At 39.7% G+C, this 14,914-nt stretch overlaps 1 protein-coding gene across 5 annotated transcripts in view; it reads left to right on the forward strand.

The window, feature by feature from the left end:
• Positions 1-14,914, forward strand: part of CHRM3 (cholinergic receptor muscarinic 3) — a 242,153-nt gene that overhangs the window by 68,311 nt on the left and 158,928 nt on the right. The window lies entirely within an intron of this gene.

Below are 14,914 nucleotides of genomic sequence, written 5' to 3' on the forward strand. Positions count from 1 at the left end.
TTCTGGGTTAGCAGAGTCTGTAACCTGAAGCGTCTGTAACCTGAAGCGTCTGTAACCCGAGGTACCACTGTATATGAACAAAGCTTGCTTGACCCACTATGCTTTAGTACAGTTTACCATAAACATTTGATACCTGTGACTCAGGTAAGTCTGTCCCCCCTGGTCCGTATTTGATCAATTCTGAGAACAAAGATTTCCCACAGGAAATCTGTTTGGCAACTGTGAGAGCAGAATGCTCTTCTTATGTTCAACCATGGGCAGGTTTTCTCTTTACAACTTTACAGCTCCCATTAGTCAGGTTTTGTGGGTAGGACCGTGTTTTCTTGGCACAGGTGATATTTACAGGATGATCTGTTCTTATCAGTAGTGTTTATGGGCTGAACCTGCACCTAGGAATTGCAGCGCAACCTTATTCCCTGCTACCACTTCCCATATGCTGACAGAGGGTGGAATTCATTTTGCACCAAATTTTGCTTAAGATTTCAAGGCACGCTTAGGCAGCCCCTCTCATGGCAGCAGCACTGTACTAGTGTGTTCTAGGACACTGTTTGGGAATCGTTTGCATTACTTACACTTCTGCAAACATTTTGAATCAGGAAAAAAGTAATGTTTATTCATCAATGCATTTCCTACTGGATCATAGTGATCATATTTCAAAGAATAAGAGATTGGAGGAAAACATCTGGGTTTTATCCACCTTTGTAGTATACCTGTTCCTATTAATTATTTCATTTACAATCTATAACACAAATATTTGCATTGAAGCTTCAGACTGCTCTAACACAATTTGTGTGTTGTAGAAAGAGCTCCTTTGGGAGAGCTGAGGAAGGCTGGGATGTTCAGAGGTTTGTTTATATACCAGTCAGCAATATAACATCTGTGTCCAGGTAAAAGGTGACCTGAATGTAGGTGAAATGTGGAAGAAATTCACTTTATGAACAAGTGAACAGCCCCTTCCAGTTTTAATTATGTCCCTAACATATGTAGCAATTGGAGGGCAGAAGGAGCAGTGCCAGTTGAATGACTTTCAAAGGCAATTTTGCATCTCAGCTAAGCAAGACAAAATGTATAGTGTTGAAAGGTTTAATTGAGCATTTTGGAAGGAGAGAAATGGGATATATAATTATGCTTTGTGCTGCTGTAATATCCATGCGAAGCTAAGTACATATTTTCTATTATATAGTAGGCTAAATGGAAAAATGAGTGAAATTATTCAAATATTGTAGATAAGACATGGTTTGTACTTTTATTGTTTTTATTAATGATGCCCAGATATTGTTAATTTAGGGTCAAACTTAACACGTAATGACTACAAAATGCAGCTCAGGAGACTGCAGCCTGCAATGAAAAAGTGTGCACTCATCCCTCACCAACTGCTTTTTCATATGAGAAATTATAGTTTAGGTCCCTAAACTGAGAGAATATTCTTTATTAAATGTAGCAGTACTTTGATAGGGATATTCATTGCATGGAGTTATGTATGTTTTTCTCATGTTTCAGATCTGTGTTTTTCTCATGTTTGCTCACTGGTGGAACAAGAAAATGCTTTAATATTTCACAGCTTACCTCTTTTGCAAATAATGTTCATGTTTATCTCCTTTTATTTAAGATCAGTATACAATCTGCCTCCTTGTCTTCACTTGATTTCTCATCATCAAGCAATAATGAGACCTGCAGGATTGGGGTGGGAGTATACAAATTTAATGAAGAAATGAATGACTAATGTGAATATTACAAATGTACTAGCAGTTGTAGTAGTGATTTGTTTTTAATTTATACCAGGAAATAGAGGAACTCAAGAGCATTCTTACGGTCCAGCAGAAAGTATGATATGGTGGTTGAACCACCTTGGGATTGCAACCTTGGAAAATGGATAGTATTGGAAGCAGTGAGAAAAAAGAGAGCTAGGGCAACATTATGAGATAATAGCAGTGAGGAAACTTGGGTTAGGAGTGAGCTGTTCAAACTATTCATTAAAACATTTTTGAGATAAAGCGCTGAGGTTTCCTCCATAGTTGCACAGTGGTAAACATATCAAAAGATTTGACACTTTGATTGAGTCAAGTTGGCTTATTCAGAAGCCTTTCTGAACTATTCAGAATCTCTACCAGAAATGTGAAAGCCTTGCCCTAATATATTCTTTGAAGTATTATGACAATAGCTCAAGACCTGCTGACTCGCCCATCCCCAAAGCATGATTTTACAGTTTTCAACCACCACACACCACACACACGTACTAGTTTAAATTGAATTCTGAATCTTCTATTTTAGAAGTTTTAACACACGTTTGAAAATATCTGAAATGCATTTCATTGTAAAGTTAATTGGATCTGGGCCAAGGTCTGAGACTGGCAGAGAGAGACTAGTGTGCATGTGTAAAAATCCCCCAAAGAAAATAACAGTGTTTGTGGTAGTCTAAACAACCTTTACACTATAAACTTTCTCTATAAAAATGCAGTACTGTACACTGTTACGATATACAAAAGAAAGAAAGCTGCTTATTCTGGATTAATGTAGCTACTCTTTGTGCTGAGAAATCACCAGGATTTTGGATTACCACTTTGTAGGGAGTAAAAAGAAATGAATTTGCAAATTAAAATTAGTTTTTTTAAAAAAAGAGTAGAAAAAATACGCACTTCTCATGAATAATTGGGAATTTGTTTGGCTACTGTAAGCAGGAATCAAAGTGTAGAGGTGGGCATAGCAAGAAGGGCTCAAAGGAAACAGAGAGGAAGTTGGGTAGACAAAATATGATGCAGCCAAACTTGCAGTATAGTAGTGGTAGCGTTAATAGAAGTGCTCATTAGGTGACTTGAATTAGCATAATCCAATAGTGTTTGAAGTTAAGCAGCTCAAGTATCTCTATAGAAGTACGTGCCCTGTTGGATCAGACTACAGGACCAACCAGTCCAGCATCCTGTTGTCACAGTGGCCTGCCAGATGCCTATGGGAAACCAACAAGCAGGACATGAGCACAATGGCATCTGTTACATTAGCAATTCCCAGCAACTGCTATTCAGAAGCATAGTGCCTCTCACAAGGGATGAAGAACGCAGCTGTCACAGGCCTAGCTGCAAAATGTTCTTGGGTTTCAGAAATAATTACAGTGGTACCTTGGGTTACATACACTTCAGGTTACATACGCTTCAGGTTACACACTCCGCTAACCCAGAAATAGTGCTTCAGGTTAAGAACTTTGCTTCAGGATAAGAACAGAAATCGTGCTCCGGCGGCGCGGAAGCAGCAGGAGGCCCCTTTAGCTAAAGTGGTGCTTCAGGTTAAGAACAGTTTCAGGTTAAGAACGGACCTCCAGAACGAATTAAGAACTTAACCCAAGGTACCACTGTATTAGAATTGTCTGATATAAAAACTAGTCTAGACCCTCAGAGGGAGCAAGTGAGCTACACCCTTTGATGATTACAGTGGTAGCTCGGGTTAAGAACTTAATTTGTTCCGGAGGTCCGTTCTTAACCTGAAACTGTTCTTAACCTGAAGCACCACTTTAGCTAATGGGGCCTCCCACTGTCGCTGCCCCGCCGCCACACGATTTCTGTTCTCATCCTGAAGCAAAGTTCTTAACCCGAGGTACTATTTCTGGGTTAGTGGAGTCTGTAACCTGAAGCGTATGTAACCTGAAACGCCTGTAACCCGAGGTACCACTGTATTGCACCCTGGGGTGACAACATGTTTACACGTCAATAGATAAACCGCAGATGGGGTGTGGGAGAGGTATTATGGTTGGGTGTATTATTGCTTGTAGCGGTTCATCTCACTTAAGTAAATTATTACATAGAAACATTTTTGTTCCCTTTCTTAGTCTTTCCTTCCTTCCATTTCAGAGTAATACAATCCTTACTGCAGAAGCAGTGCCTTTATCAGTGACCCTTACAGCTGATAAAAACAAATAGAAAATCCAGTGAGCAGTGACGGACAAGTAATCTAGTGTCTGATAGCTTCTACATGTGTCCCTGGTGAAACAATCTTCCTTGTACTTTTGACTGAGTGCAAAGTCAACCTTGGTAAAGCAGTGTCTATTTGGAGAACTTTAAAAGATGAAAAATGATATCAGTGAATGATGGGTGGCATGGCTCAGTTTTAATAGCTTATGATGTGCAGGCCAAAAGGAAAGGGCAGTAGGAATTGTGATTGATCTTTCCTTTTTGAAGGCTATGGGCTCGATCCAGACTTAGTCATGCTTATGGTAGACCCTATGAAATCAATTGATCTTAAGTTTGTCATGGGCTTATTTGAAGCACACTTAGGTCTTTATCCAACCCTATATAATTAGGTATCAGTCTAGTCCTATGATATATTTTGAATTGAAAAAAATCACCACTATGCCAATCTGAACTGAAGACAAATTGCATCGGAGTTGGATTGTTCAATAGCTATGAATGGGTGTGCATTAACTAGCAAAAGTTGCCAGAAACATTGCAAGAACAAAACCTTGGGGTTTATAGTGGGCTCAGTGAAGCTAACTCAGTGTGCTGCATCAGTGAATGGCTACTAGCCATGGTGTCTATCCTCTGCCTCCACTATTGAAGTCAGTATGCTTCTGTTGTTGGACACCAGAGGAGGGGAGAATACACTTGCCTGAATAAACTTGCTTGCAGCTTCTCCACCAGTGTCTGGTTGGCCATTGTGAGAACAAGTTGCTGGACTAGATGGGCTATTGGTCTAATCCAGCAGGCTCTTATGTTCTATGTATTTAATATGCAGTTAAACTCTGTGTCAGCTGTAAAAGATTCTGCTGTTTGATAATATCCAGAAGTATTTGTTCTTTATCAGGTTGGTGGCTTTCTGGCCCATGAGGCCTCTCCCACAGTTGCTGCTGGAGACTTCTTCAAAAGCTTCCCCAGCCATTTCCCCATGATTTTGCTCTTTACTTCACAGGCAACCTGTGTGATCTGACTAGCGCTGAAGACAGAACCAATCAATTACTAGATTTTATTTTTATATATATACCGTATTTTTCACCCTATAGGACGCACTTTTTCCCCTCCAAAAATGAAGGGGAAATGTGTGTGCGTCCTATGGGGCGAATGCAGGCTTTTGCTGAAGCCTGGAGAGCGAGGGGGGTCGGTGCGCACTGACCCCTCTCGCTCTCCAGGCTTCAGGAAACTATCCGCTAGCCGTGGGAGACACAGCTCTCCCATGGCTAGCGGAGAGCTTGCCTGCACCCAGAAGCTTGGGGCGCGCTGAGCTCATAATAATTTTTTTTCTTTATTTCCCCCCCAAAAAACTAGGTGCGTCCTATGGGCCGGTGCGTCCCATGGGGCAAAAAATACGGTAACTAGCATTATTGTTTCATTGCCCTGCTAGCCCTGTGTGCATGCTGACATTTTTCAGGTACCTGGTAAGGATAAACTAATTATATCTGCATTAACTCCTCTTGCAGACCATCTTAAGATTGCTATAAACAGCATCAGCGTCAGCTTTTGCCTCCCCTCACATTTTGTTCAACATCCAGTTCTGGAGAATCCAAAAGCTTTGACTTTGTGGCACACTGGTTGGTGGAAAATGTTTTTCCCATGCTTGAACACTTTGAGGGAAGATGCTTGTAAACATCTATTCAGGCAAGTGTAAAATAAATGTCAAGCATATTGAAAGTCTTGTTTGCTATCTCCTTTCTTAAATGTTTGTCCTGATAATTAAGACTCGTAAACATATGGTCCATTAAATAAGACAAAAGTAATGGTCATTGTGTACACCACAGTGACACAAATAATCTTCCTGTTAAAACAATAATCATGGAGATCTCAGGTCACTATTTGCTTTAATGAAATAAAACAATAGATTTTCTCCTGTTTCCCAAAGAACCTGGTGTTGAGCAAGCTACGAATTAGTGATTTCAGAAGAGAGTTATGTTTATACTTGGCTTATTTCTGTTGCTTTTGTTTTCATGCTGTAATTCTTAGAAAGTATTGTTGAATGTTCCTATTGTGATCTTTTTGTTCTTTCTGCTGTCAAATCCCAAGGAACATTTGGCTAAAACATCTCCATTCTGTGTGAAGCCCCAAGAGAGCATAACAGAGTTTGGTCAAAGTTAGATGCACATGTGAGTGGCACTGCATCCCAAATCTTGTCCAGCAGCTTCATTATTCAGCTTCACCAGTCAGCAAATATTTTAAGCTAGTAGTCTCAGTCCCATTTCTAGCAGGGAAACATGCTCCACCAGGCCTTGAGGGGCAGCTGCCACCACCTTCCTCTGCACTGCCTTAAGGTCCCTTCAGGTGGAAAAAGAAGGAGGTGGCAGTAGAAGGTGTTTTGCAGGTGCCTTGCATGCTTTGAACACTTTCAAAAAGTTTTGAGCTTTAGCTTGAATACCCAGAAAGGTTCAGCTTATTTTGTATTAAGCAGTAGGATACTCATGCAGCCCTAGTCACAAGTGCAGCCACATCCTGGGAGAGTTGCTGTGACCTTGGAAATGTTCTGCATTGCGGAGTGAAGGTGGCACTAAGGAATTTAAGAAAAGGAAATGCTGAAGTTTAGGTTTCCTTAATCCCTTATCCTTCTTTCGGTACATCCAAAAATACATATAAGAGGTTGTGGCAAAGAAAGGGAAGTTCCTCAGCATGATAAATGCTAGACTGTATCCTAATTGCTATGCATATGAAGGTAAAGGTAAAAGACCCCCTGGACATTTAAGTCCAGTCAAACTTGACTGTGGGTGCGACGCTCATCTTCAGGCCAAGGGAGCAGGCGTTTGTCTACAGACAGCTTTCCAGGTCATGTGGCCAGCATGACTAAAATGTTTCTGGTGCAATGGAACACCGTGATGAGTGCCAGAGCGCATGGAAACACTGTTTATCTTCCTACCACAGTGGTATCTATTTATCTACTCGCATTGGTATGTTTTTGAACTAGGTTGGCAGGAGCTGGGACAGAACAACGGGAGCTCACCCCGTTACACGGATTTGGAATCGCTGACCTTCAGATCGACAAGCCCAAGAGGCTCAGTAGTTTCTACAGTTAAGAGAAAAAATGCTCAATGACCATGTATTGAAGGAACCACTTTCAGGTAGCACAGAGAGGAGGGAGGTCACACACATATTCATTTTGCTGTACTCCTTAGGTTCAAAGATGGTTTACCACAACCAGTCTATAACACTGTGACCCATGCTCTGTAGCACAACAAGGCTACAATACAGCACGGGAAGAAATTCTTCAATTGCAACCCTCCCCACTTGTCCCAACTGCATCCTTCCCACCTTAACACAGAGTAAGAGAATGTGGCTTGTCCAATTCTATGTTGTACCAATTTATCTATGAGTAAGTCGCTTCAGCACAGTGGAATTTTCTTCCAAGTAAACAGAGCAACCAGTAGTCACATCTTTTTCCTACTAAGTTGCATTTTACTTTTCATATCGACATTTGAAGATTTCCAAGTACCTCTTTCAGAATTCAAGTCACTTTTGGAGTAAGCGTCTCAAAGTGATTCGCAATCACCAACTTTATTTGGAAATAGTGAGAATTTTTCAGTATGTTTCCCAGTGTAAAATGTTTAAGAAGGGACAAAAATCCATTTTGTTAAGCAGGAGTGTTTCTTTAGAGGAATTACTAGTAACATTGCATTAGACACAACCCATATCTATCCTGTCATTTCTCCCCCATCCAGCTTTGGTCTGAACTGAGAAAAAGCATGAGCTAGCTGCATTTTAAGCCAGTAGTGTGTTCACAGTCTAAATCTGTGTAGAAAATTCTTAAACACGATGGTCAAATGAGTTTGATATTTCCTGAAACAAATCAAAAGCTGAGAGAAAATTAGTGGAAACAAACCAAGTAATTACTAGATGCCTAAGAGGCCTGCTGCTTCCTATGTGTTTGTATGCAATGTTGGCTTTTGATGGGAGCAGTTTAAGTCTGCTCTGAAAATGGCCTTGGGTAACTCCATCACTAAATAAACACAATCAATAAACCCATTTACCTGAGATTATGGAGGAAATGCAGTTTCCAGTTGGGTATGTGTCATTTCTGCTCTGAGCAGAGCCCTCACAATTCTCATTTTAGACATGGAGTTCTAGAGACTCATTGGGAATCCTGTAAGTTAGGCGGAAAGGACCATGGTGAGGACTAGTTTGGAGAAGGTGGGAGCTGGGGTCTTTGAGAAAAAGAGGAATATAATGGATGAAATTTTTGGCAAGAGATGTGGGTTTAGACAGTGAGGAAAAGGTTTACAGAAATGTGTTTATATTTATGCATGGAACTTGAGGTAAAACATGAGGTAAAACAGGGTTTTATTGTGGGGGTTGGGGTTAAGGAGGATAGGGGATCCAACTCTGACTACAGGTGCTTCCTGACTGTCAGTATTTTCAGATGGGATTTAATCACATACCAGCAAATTCACATTGTATGGTTAAAGTTCATTAGTGTTCTAGTTCAACAAACCTGCTCCCCCCCAAAAAACAACAACACATCAGACTTTTTGAGATAAGTAAGGTTATGGGGAAATGCACTGAAAAGTAACATTTGCTTGATGCAGTTATAGTCTAACCTCCCTATAAAGCAGATGAAGATGAATGCCTAATTAATAGCCAGTGTTATCTAATCTCTCCAGAAACAAATCAGGATGAATGCTCAATAAAAAGGTCTGCTGGAAGTCACCTAGGATACAGTAAGCTGGGGAAAGAGAGGAAGGTGAAGGAAGCCTTAAGAACACCCAGTGCCACACAAAAAGGAAGCCCTCCCCACAACTAGCCCCCTTTCAAGTAATCCATAGTTTAGTTTCTGGGCAGAACTTCTTTGTACATGTTCATTGTGCTGAAGGCTTTCTGGAGGCACACATAATGAGGAAGAAATGTGGGGTTAAGTACATTTTATTCCCTACTTCTTTGTCAGTGCGGTAGGTAGGGATTCAATGGTGGTTTCAGAAAGTGATAAGATCCTCCACTAATCGTGTGTAAAAAGATCACAAACTTACAAACAGGCTGGTTTCAGATCCTAGCTAAATGGCTCTTCAAAAGGAGCCTAGATTCACTGTCTTCTGTTCAGCAGTATTCCATTTAATGAGTTCTAGGCTCTTATATTTTGTACCTATTCAACACTTTTCAACTTGAGAGGGAAAACTGGGTAGAACCCTCTAACAATGTGGCCCCTGCAGGAGGCACAGTAATCTTGCTGTATTTTTAAAAGAACAAAAGAATCAAAGTGGTTTTGGGATATATGTTATGCTTCCTAATTTGGAGATCATAAGATGCTTTCAGCTATTATGGCTCTTTAAGATTCCTTTTCATCATTCTTCTGAGTCTCCCATCTTGATTTGTTCACAGTTGGTTATTCATTCTGCCCTATTTATTATTGCAGCTTTGAGTTTTAATTTTTTAGTATTTAGAATCTATCTCTTGTATCTTATTAAGTAAAACATTATGTGTGGTGATTTTTACAAATGTATATGGTTGGTTAAGGCCAGTGCTTTGTTTTCTGGGGGTATGCATACCCCTAAACATTTTGTGAATCTTTGTACTTTGGTCCATTTACTGTATTTATTTTTCCTGATTTCAACTCTAAAATGGTGATTTTCTTGAGTCAAAAGGAGAGTCTCCCTAAACATTTTTTTAGAAAAAAAAAGCTCTAGTTAAGGCATAGACTTTTTCAAATACTTCTCTCCCTGCCCTCTACCCTCCCAAATAATGTCATGGCTGTAACCTGCCTGCTGAGGAATTTGGAACTCTTTTATTTCTAAGTGAACCAGTGATACGTGCATTTATTAAATAGTGTTCTAATAGCAGCACAAGAACAGTTTGTCCTCAGAGTGCATGTAGCTCTTGCCCTTATGGGTTTTCCTGTTTATTCTCAATGAAGTGTACCTTCCTTAATGGGCAAAACAATGCAGAAATGGCTCACCATTAAGGCAGCAGCAAGAAGAGGGCTATGGTTAAAGGTGGAAGATCTGAGGAAGGGGGGGGACCAGCAAGATGATAGATGATAGATGATAGATAGATAGATAGATGATAGATGATACAGATGATAGATAGATGATAGATAGATGATAGATGATAGATAGATAGATGATAGATAGATGATAGATAGATAGATAGATAGATAAGAAGAAGAGTTTGGATTTGATATCCTGCTTTATCACTCCCCTTCAGGAGTCTCAAAGCGGCTAACATTCTCCTTTCCCTTCCTCCCCCACAACAAACACTCTGTGAGGTGAGTGGGGCTGAGAGACTTCAAAGAAGTGTGACTAGCCCAAGGTCACCCAGCGGCTGCATGTGGAGGAGCGGAGACGCGAACCCGGTTCACCAGATTACGAGTCTATCGCTCTTAACCACTATACCACACTGGCTTGCAAAGTTAGAGTTAAGTTGTACTAGTCATTCCCTTGCTTTAATAGAAATATATATGTTAGGGAGGGTGTTTATCAGCAGGTTGCTATCCTTAAGCATATCAACATCATACAGTTGGTAAATGCAAAGGTTCCTGGAACTAGCAATTTTTTAAAATACAAAAAAAGCAAGTATTGTACAATACTATTAAATACTGATTCATAAAAGATGTAGCTGCAGAGAACCAAGTAATTCAGCAAATTTGATTTTTGACACCAATATTGCAGCTCCACTGATACAAACAATTTTCCTGATGTCAAATTCTATCCAATTTTACCTGGTTTGCTTTCCACTGATGGTGAACAATCAGGAGTTAGAAACACAAGCTTCTGTACAAGCTAACCAGAGGTGACTGCACTTGCTGCAACTCATTTTGGATTGACTCAGAAATAAAGCCAGTAATTTCTGAAAACTTTGGGAGTAACTTAAAATCTCACTAAAAGCTCTCCTCCTTGACACCCCCTCATTCTCCTTCAGGCCTTCCATAGCTAAATATCAGTGCCATGCAAGGGGAGAGAAAGAGAGAGGAGATATCCCTCCCTCGCATCCTCACATGCTGATACTCATTGCATTGGCAGGTCTGCTGATCCATGAGGCAACTCCTCAGGAGAACACCCACAGATCATCAGGCTGACTGTGTGCCAAAGTAGCAGGTGGTGGCTTAAGAAAAATCTCCCTCTTTTCCTCTCCCCACATATGCTGCTGCTAGGAAAACTTTGCCAGCATACCTAAAACTGGTATGAATTGCAAAATGCTCTTATATATATCAGTATGCATATGCATTGGATGTTGGGTCAAGTTGGTAATTTTTAACGGGAAATTACGGTAATGGTTGATATTTGGGGAACAGACTCTACTTCTGCCTTGTACCTGGTGTGCTATCTTGGCTCAGAAGGGACTGCAGTAGATGGGAAAGCTGCTGAACATTTTTCAGAACCCACCACCATTACACTGCTACCATCTCCACTTTTTCAGAGTACACAAAATTGTCAGATATAGCCAAATAATTCTCATTTTGCATGCCCCACCTCTTCCTGGCTAGGAGCCACCCAACCTAGGGTGCCATGCCCAAGGCCTTCCAGATTCTAGAGCCCAAACTATCTTGGCCAAATGACTGGTCTACATCTAGTCCAGAGTTCTGTCTCCAGCAGACTAGGATGATAATGTTAATGTTCTACTTTCTTCCCCCCTCATAGATAAGGAGTACATTTCTCTGAATATGGAGTTCCCACTTGTTTGTCATTGACAAGAGGGGCTGCCCAGGCAGCTAGGGGCTTTGTGTTCTAGTTCACACAGAATAGTTTTCTATTTGAATGCCTATCCAGTACAACTCCAGTTTAAATAAAAATAACCATAAGAAGGGAGAGTAGGAGCCTTGAAATTGCCCATCAACTGTTGCCATCTGAGCAGCAGACTGTGCAGGTATATAAGTCGGTGGATCATTATTCCTAGTGGTGAGGTGTATTGCATTTCTATGTATTATATAGCAATTGTTTCTATGTGTGCATCTCTATATATAAATCAGCACATGCAAATGTTATGTCCTCTTTTAGCCTGTGTTGCATTTATTCTTTTTTGGTTATGCATAAGAGGTCACCCTCTGCAGAGCTTTGGGTGGATGGAGCCAAATGACCCTCTGACCAAACAGAACACGCATTTGAATAAACCCAATTATTAAGGTGTTATTTTGTATACACTGCTTTGAAATTACTGTAAACTTCAGTATGTAGCTGACAGTATCGTAGTGTACTAGGGTATATTATCCCTATTAACTTTTTAGTTCAAAGTGTGATGTTTGTTCAGTGAAGCCAAGATAGAGATCCAAAGATTGGCAAATTCTACCCTTGTTTTCAGTAATAATGTATAGTGTGTCAAGGAATATATTTTCAAGCAGGATTTGCAGGTGACTAAATTATAGGGGACATTTTGTAAGCAAATACATACACTTATCAGGCAAACTGTATATGTCACAGTGCCAAATATAACAACTGAAACATATCAGACTTGGCAAAAGCTGTCATTTGGGTAAGCCAGGAGAGTATAAATGCTTGACAATGAAACCTCTATGATACAAACACCAAGAATCTGCAGGAACTGGAAGCCTGCTATATTTCATACTTTTAAGATTTGTTTGAGTGATTCTGGTAAACATTTTAAAAATGATTCACTCAATATGTCAATAAGATGTTAAGGAAACCATACAAACTTGCTGTCAAACAATTCTATCAGAGGTCAGGAAGTTAAGTTTTTTGTTTATTTATTTAGCAGAATTTGTATACTGCTTAATTGTAAATTCCTTCTAAATGGTTTACATAAAACATTTTCTGTTTGACACCAAGAGTGACATTCAACTAAGTTTTATTCAGATTTGGACACACTTAAGTTAATCAACATTACTAAGTTAGTTCCATTAATTTCAATGAGGCTATTCTGAGTGAATCATTATGAGGTGAGCAGTGTTACACAGTAAACACAACAGGACCATCCCTACCATTGGAGAAATGAGGCAGCATCCTAAGGTAGTAAATGTTAGCAAGAAGGAAGTGAGGTTTGGGAGTACAGAGCGATCTGTGCAATGTTCAATGAGGATCTGTCTTGCACCCACTAAACTATGCTCCTGTCTTTATGTGTAGCGGAGTACACTGTCCTGTTCCCAGTGTTGAAGAAATTCAGCTGTCTGTCCATCTCACTTCTCTACATGCAATGGATGTGGGGAGTATCTCCTATTTTGGCTCAAGCCAGCCTTGAAGAATTAGAAACAGCTTCTCTAATACATCGAAGACATATAGACATATAGTAGACAGAAGAAAGAGCAATATTTGCTGCAGCTTGGAAACAGTTGATTGTTTAATCCATGTATCAGCCTCAAGGATTCAACTGAAGTTGTTGCAAAGCTTCCACAGATCACTTCATGTAAGGCTACATAAAATCTAAATTGGCCTAAAATTGATTTTGCTTGTGTAGGAGTTCCATACAGCTGCCATCTAATCTAAAAGTTGTTTACTGTGCCTTTGGGGTATTTGCAGCAGTACAATTTGCATTGCTTTTAACATTCAAATTCAACCTTACTTTAATACTGTAGTTGATCACAACTCAAACGTTTATTGTTGGAATTGCAAGGTTGGACCTGTATTTATGATATTCACAGGGCTTCTTCAGTAGGGAAATACGGACATGCCTCAATCCATTCTGGCATTCCTATTCCATTGCAATTGCTTTATTTTGCCCAAATCTGCTTTCCATTTTGTCTTCCACTGTTGTGAATATATATGTATTCTTATGTATCTCTTCATGTGCAGTGTCCATTCATATCAACAGATATTTACCTTCCTTTCCAAATATAATGAATTAGTGAAGCGGCTAATGGTCCACCACAAAGCCAGCGGCAATTCTATGCATGTCTACCAAGTCCCATTGCTCCTAAGTAAGTGGGGATAAGATTTCAGTCTATCTTGCAATTTAGTATAAACTTGTCATCCTGTCTCTTTCCCCTCACTTCAGGGACAGGAAGGAACAGTTTGGTACCTTTCAATATTTTGCTCTTTGTGTCCTGGATTATATGAATTATTACTGCAACTGAACTACATACAAGTTATTTTTGAAATAGCAACATTTTATTTTGTAAATGTAAATTGTATTCAGAAACTTGCCCTGTTAGTGTGTTTGAAACAAAATGCTCAAGCTGATTTCCATGTGAAAAGAACAGTAAGGAACAATGTATTCCATTGGTTCTTAAAACTAACAATAGAAAGTGGATTAAAATTGGAATCCTAACCTCACTTTTATGGGAGTAAACCCCACTGAATTACTTCTGAGTTCAAAACAAAGCAAAACAAAACAAAAACTTTCCCAAAGTCAACAAACAATAATTCCGGAAAAATAAAAACAATGAATCTTATATTGAAAGAGTGGTAATTATACAACAATAAATATGTAATTGACATACGTTACAAAGCAATTTACATGTCTGTTTATGTATAATGTGCACCTGTGGGTTTTTAAAAACTTTTGTACAAAACGAAGGCAAGCGTTTGTGCCGTGATGGGGATTCATTGGCTGGATAGAAGGAAACCTGCTTTATAGTCCCTTTTCAATGGATTCCTCCAGCATCCCGATCCTTAATCCAGTTATTTGTTAAAGCACAGAGCCTTTAAACTTGATCTAGACTGGTGCTTGAATATCAAATCTTCCCACTTGAAACAGATTTAATTGCACTTGCATCACAATGATGTTGAAAGTATAGGATGAGGTATTTGAAATAAATAAATAAATATAAAACCATTATGGATTGGATACAATCCTGCACATTCCTAAATACTTGCAAGGGCCAGTCTCAGAACAATGAGAAACTGAGTGTTATATAGTAAAGGCACCATCAGTACAACATATTTATATTCCTTTCTTCCACCTTCCTTCTTGCAGTGTCCTCTCCACCTTAATTGCCTACCTGCTTTGGTATCATGGTGGATCTGTCAGCTTCTTGCATTCTCAGTCTTCCTGGCCCTAAATTTGCTGTCACTGCTTTGACATCAGTTGACTTGAAGCAGATCTGAGGTGTTATGTCTGCTCAGGCTATCATTGGATCA

This window comes from Podarcis filfolensis (assembly GCF_964270895.1).
Source record: "Podarcis filfolensis genome assembly, chromosome: 3".
Lineage (NCBI taxonomy): Eukaryota > Metazoa > Chordata > Lepidosauria > Squamata > Lacertidae > Podarcis > Podarcis filfolensis.